We start from the raw sequence: 6,000 nt of genomic DNA, 5'->3' as shown, positions 1-6,000 counted from the left end.
GGCTATAGGTTAAGATAAAAGGGAGCATGAGAATGATTCCAGACACTGCCACCCTCCTTTCCCCACTAGAAAAAGGTAGGGAGTAAAAGATATGTTTACACATGATGACACTTTGACCTCTCCTCTCTCCGCGGCCCATGCAACTTATTCTTGACATAGAACAGATAACTGCAACCTCGCCACAGTATTATACAAAAATACCATTCTGATGAGAAGTAACTTACACACATTTGATGAATATAAAACATCTTAAATATGTTACCAACAAATTCTGATCCTTCCACGACATGTGTCATCCGCATAGCAGTGAAAGTTAACATTATGTTTTCGAATGACATCCCCATGAGGTAAAATATATAGTGAAAACAATAATGGTCCTAAAACAGAACCTTGAGGAACACCGACATTTACAGTTGATTTGTCAGAGACAAACTGATATCTTTCCGACAGATAAGATCTAAACCAGGACAGAACTTGTCCGTGTAGACCAATTTGGGTTTCCAATCTCTCCAACAGAATGTGGTGACCGCTGGTATCAAAAGCAGCACTAAGATCTAGGAGCACGAGGACAGATGCAGAGCCTCAGTCTGATGCCATTAAAAGGTCATTTACCACCTTCACAAGTGCAGTCTCGATGCTATGATGGGGTCTAAAACCAGACTGAAGCATTTTGTATACATTGTTTGTCTTCAGGAAGGCAGTGAGTTGCTGCGCAACAGCCTTTTCTAAAAAATTTGAGAGGAATGGAAGATTCGATATAGGCCGATAGTTTTTTATATTTTCTGGGTCAAGGTTTGGCTTTTTCAAGAGAGGCTTTATTACTGCCACTTTTAATAAGTTGGTACACATCCGGTGGATAGAGAGCAGTTTATTATGTTCAACATAGGGGGGCCAAGCACAGGAAGCAGCTCTTTCAGTAGTTTAGTTGGAATAGGGTCCAGTATGCAGCTTGAAGGTTTAGAGGCCATGATTATTTTCATCATTGTGTCAAGAGATATAGTACTAAAACACTTGAGTGTCTCTCTTGATCCTAGGTACTGGCAGAGTTGTGCAGACTCAGGACAACTGAGCTTTGAAGGAATATGCAGATTTAAAGAGGAGTCCGTAATTTGCTTTCTAATATTCATGATCTTTTCCTCAAAGAAGTTCATGAATTTATTACCGCTGAAGTGAAAGTCATCCTCTCTTGGGGAATGCTGCTTTTTATTTAGCCTTGCCGACAGTATCAAAAATACATTTAGGATTGTTCTTATTTTCCTCAATTAAGTTGGAAAAATAGGATGATCGAGCAGCAGTAAGGGCTCTTCGGTACTGCACGGTACTGTCTTTCCAAGCTAGTTGGAAGACTTCCAGTTTGGTGTGGCGCCATTTCCGTTCCAATTTTCTGGAAGCTTGCTTCAGAGTTCGGGTATTTTCCGTATACCAGGGAGCTAGTTTCTTATGACAAATGTTTTTTGTTTTTAGGGGTGCAACTGCATCTAGGGTATTGTGCAAGGTTAAATTGAGTTCCTCAGTTAGGTAGTTAACTGATTTTTGTCTTCTGACGTCCTTGGGTAGGCAGAGGGAGTCTGGAAGGGCATCAAGGAATCTTTGTGTTGTCTGTGAATTTATAGCACGACTTTTGATGCTCCTTGGTTGGGGTCTGAGCAGATTATTTGTTGCAATTGCAAACGTAATAAAATGGTGGTTCGATAGTCCAGAATTATGAGGAAAAACATTAAGATCCACAACATTTATTCCATGGGACAAAACTAGGTCCAGAGTATGACTGTGACAGTGAGTAGGTCCAGAGACATGTTGGACAAAACCCACTGAGTCGATGATGGCTCCGAAAGCCTTTTGGAGTGGGTCTGTGGACTTTTCCATGTGAATATTAAAGTCACCAAAAATGTTTTATATTATCTGCTATGACTACAAGGTCCGATAGGAATTCAGGGAACTCAATGAGGAATGCTGTATATGGCCCAGGAGGCCTGTAAACAGTAGCTAAACAGTAGCTATAAAAAGTGATTGAGTAGGCTGCATAGATTTCATGACTGGAAGCTCAAAAGACGAAAATGTCATTTTGTTTTTGTAAATTGAAATTTGCTATCGTAAATGTCAGCAACACCTCTGCCTTTGCGGGATGCACGAGGGATATGGTCACTAGTGTAACCAGGAGGTGAGGCCTCATTTAACACAGTAAATTCATCAAGCTTAAACCATGTTTCAGTCAGGCCAATCACATCAAGATTATGATCAGTGATTAGTTCATTGACTATAATTGCCTTTGAAGTAAGGGATCTAACATTAAGTAGCCCTACTTTGAGATGTGAGGTATCACAATCTCTTTCAATAATGACGGGAATGGAGGAGGTCTTTATCCTAGTGAGATTGCTAAGGCGAACACCGCCATGGTTAGTTTTGCCCAACCCAGGTCGAGGCACAGACACGGTCTCAATGGGAATAGCTGAGCTGATTACACTGACTGTGCTAGTGGCAGACTTCACTAAGCTGGCAGGCTGGCTAACAGCCTGCTGCCTGTCCTGCACCCTATTTCATTGTGGAGCTAGAGGAGTTAGAGCCCTGTCTATGTTGGTAGATAAGATGAGAGCACCCCTCCAGCTAGGATGGAGTCTGTCACTCCTCAACAGGCCAGGCTTGGTCCTGTTTGTGGGTGAGTCCCAGAAAGAGGCCCATTTTCTACAAATTCTATCTTTTGGGAGGGGCAGAAAACAGTTTTCAACCAGCGAGTGAGTTGTGAGACTCTGCTGTAGAGCTCATCACTCCCCTAACTGGGAGGGGGACAGAGACAATTACTTGATGCAGACAGACCTTTCTAGCTGATTTACATGCTGAAGCTATGTTGCACTTGGTGACCTCTGACTGTTTCATCCTAACATCATTGGTGCCAACGTGGATAACAATATCTCTATACTCTCTACACTTGCCTGTTTTAGCTTTAGCCAGCACCATCTTCAGATTAGCCTTAACGTCGGTAGCCCTGCCCCCTGGTAAACAGTGTATGATCGCTGGATGATTAGTTTTAAGTCGAATACTGCGTGTAATGGAGTCGCCAATGACTAGGTTTTTCAATTTGTCATAGCTAATGGTGGGAAGCTTCGGCGTCTCAGACCCCGTAATTCACCCCAAAGGTGTTGAATGGGGTTGAGGTCAGGGCTCTGTGCAGGCCAGTCGGGCTCCTGAGTGGCGCAGGGGTTTAAGGCACTGTATCCCAGTGCTAGAGGCGTCACTACAGACACCCTGGTTCAAATACAGTCTGTATCACAACCGGCTGTGATTGAGAGTCCGAAAGGGCAGTCCACAATTGTCCCAGCGTCGTCTGGGTTTGGCTAGTGTTTGCCCTCAACTGACTTGTCTAGTTAAATAAATGTTGTTGTTTTTGATCCTATGATGGTGCCACCTTGAACGTCACTGAGCTCTTCAGTAAGGCTACTGCCAATGTATGTCTATGGAGATTGCATGCCTGTGTGCTCGATTTTATACACCTGTCAGCAACAAGTGTGGCTGAAATAGCTGAATCTACTCATTTGAAGGGGTGTCCACATAATTATGTATATATAGTGTATGTTTGGCATGTTAACTGTAAATACTGCCTGCTTTTTCCTTTGTTATTAGCCTACGAAAGCTGGTTATATTTATTTATCTTTCCTTGTTTACTGCAGCCTCGCCTCTCTTATGACTGGTGCTTTCTCATGATCCAGCAGTGAGAAATAAACAGTGGCAGGTTTAGAGCTCCTGTCCCAAGCAACAGGCCACAGTGAATCACATACACAGGTATTATGTTCTTCTGCATCCATTCATGTCTCAATTTGTAAATGTGCAATTAAGAAGTGTTTCAAAGAGAGTGATTCTTTAGAGCACTTTGTCAGGGTTGAAATGACACGCTAGTGGAGATGGCGCCTACGGCGTGACCGCCGTGTTCCTCGCTCGTAACCAACTTTGCAGTATATTTTTGTGTGTGTGTTATTTCTTACATTATTTGCTCAGAACGTTTCTTGCATTATTACCTACAGCTGAAAATAACTTTTGGTTATATCGGCGGTCTCTCACCAGCATTTGGACCAAAAATTAAACGTTCCGAATTCTGACATTGCTCATTCAAATATTTCTATATTTATTTTAGATTTATTTTTATTTTGGGGATTTGAGTGAATTGTTTTGTATTGTCAGGTATTACTCCACTGTTGGAGCTAGGAACATGAGCATTTCTCTACACCCGCCATAACATCTGCTAAATATGTGTACGCGACCAATAATATTTGATTTGATATTCACTAGACAGTTCCCTAAAATAGGGGCCTGGGCAAACAGGGGACCCTTTTGATGTTTTCAACGATTAAGGGGAAGCCCTTGTTTGCTTTGTTCCCATAACCCTTGTAGTTCAAGCCCTGCTCTTCAGTGTTACATACCTTGACTGAAATGTGTTCTCTCTGTAAATGATTTGTGTGTTCTTGGCTGAGCCTCTCCCAGATGAATGGCAGCCAGGCTTGCACAATGTGCAATTTAACCAGTTATGTGTTCTGCCCTGTGGTGTAGTGTAGTGGGATAGGGGAGGGGTGGGGAGGGGTCTGGTGGGGTTTCATGTTAAGTCAGTAAATGAGATTGGACATTTACAATGCAATAATATGCAGCCCCGGTAGCTCACACCTTATGACCACATTAGGAAAACCTGAACTTTGAAAGATGCTGTTGCTGCTTTACTCAGTGTGAGTATTTTTTAACTGGGATTATGAAGTGAGATAGGCCTACATCTTTTTTAAATGAATGATAAACAGACTAATCTGGGTTTGGCGGATGCCAGGAGAACGCTACCTGCCCCAATGCATAGTGCAAGCTGTGAAGTTTGATGTAGGATCAATTATGGACTGGGACTGTTTTCATGGTTCGGGCTAGGCCCCTTAGTTCCAGTGAAGGAAAATCTTAAAGCTACAGCATACAATGACTTTCTAGTCGATTCTGTGCTTCCAACTTTGTGGCAACAGTTTGGGGAATGCCCTTTCCTGTTTCAGCATAACATTTCCTCATGCACAAAGCAAGGTCCTTACAGAAATTGTTTGTCGAGATCGGTGTGGGAGAACTTGGCTGGCCTGCACAAAAGTCCTGACCACAACCCCATCAAACACCTTTGGGATGAATCGGAACGCTGACTGCCAGCCAGGCCTAATCGCGCAACATCAGTGCCCGACCTCACTAATGCTGTCATGGCTGAATGGAAGCAAGTCCCCGCAGCAATGTTCCAATATCTAGTGGAAAGCCTTCCCAGAAGAGTGGAGGCTGTTGTAGCAGCAAAGGAGGGACAAACTCCATATTAATGCCTATGATTTTGGAATGAGATGTTCGACAAACAGGTGTCCACATACCTTTGGTAATTTAGTGTATGGCATACAAGTTACTGCCAAAATATAGAAAACCAGTATAATGTCTAGATAGGGGGTTTGGTCACCATGAGCTGCCAGGTTCAATGCGCCTTGGCATAGTTCTACAAGTGTCTGGAACTCTATTGGAGGAATGCGACATCATTCTGACACGAGAAACTCCCTTATTTAGTGTTTTGTTGATGGTGGTGGAATCAGGAATCTCTCATAGGTGTTCAATTGTGCTGAGATCTGGTGACTGAGACACACACACCCCCTTTAAACCCCCTATGTATCTTTGAGACCCCTCTTAAAAAGTCATGGTAACCAAAATAATAAACGGGCCTTTTTATACATGACCCTAAGTATGATGGAATGTTAATTGCTTAATTAACTCAGGAACCACATCTGTGTGGAAGCACCTGCTTTCAATATACTTTGTATCCCTCATTTACTCAGGTGTTTCCTTTATTTTGGCAGTTACCTGTAGTTCCCTCTTCATTCATCACTCTTCACTTTTTGTATCTTTAGTATCTTGCATGTTTCTCTCCTGGCAAGTTGCCGTTGGTCAGGAGAGAACTGTACCCAATATGGAAGTGAGCCAGACACACCTACGTCAAGCCTGATGCTCAACAGCATGCTA

Source organism: Oncorhynchus gorbuscha, linkage group LG16 (assembly GCF_021184085.1).
Source record: "Oncorhynchus gorbuscha isolate QuinsamMale2020 ecotype Even-year linkage group LG16, OgorEven_v1.0, whole genome shotgun sequence".
Lineage (NCBI taxonomy): Eukaryota > Metazoa > Chordata > Actinopteri > Salmoniformes > Salmonidae > Oncorhynchus > Oncorhynchus gorbuscha.
Note: the sequence above shows the minus strand (reverse complement) of the source record.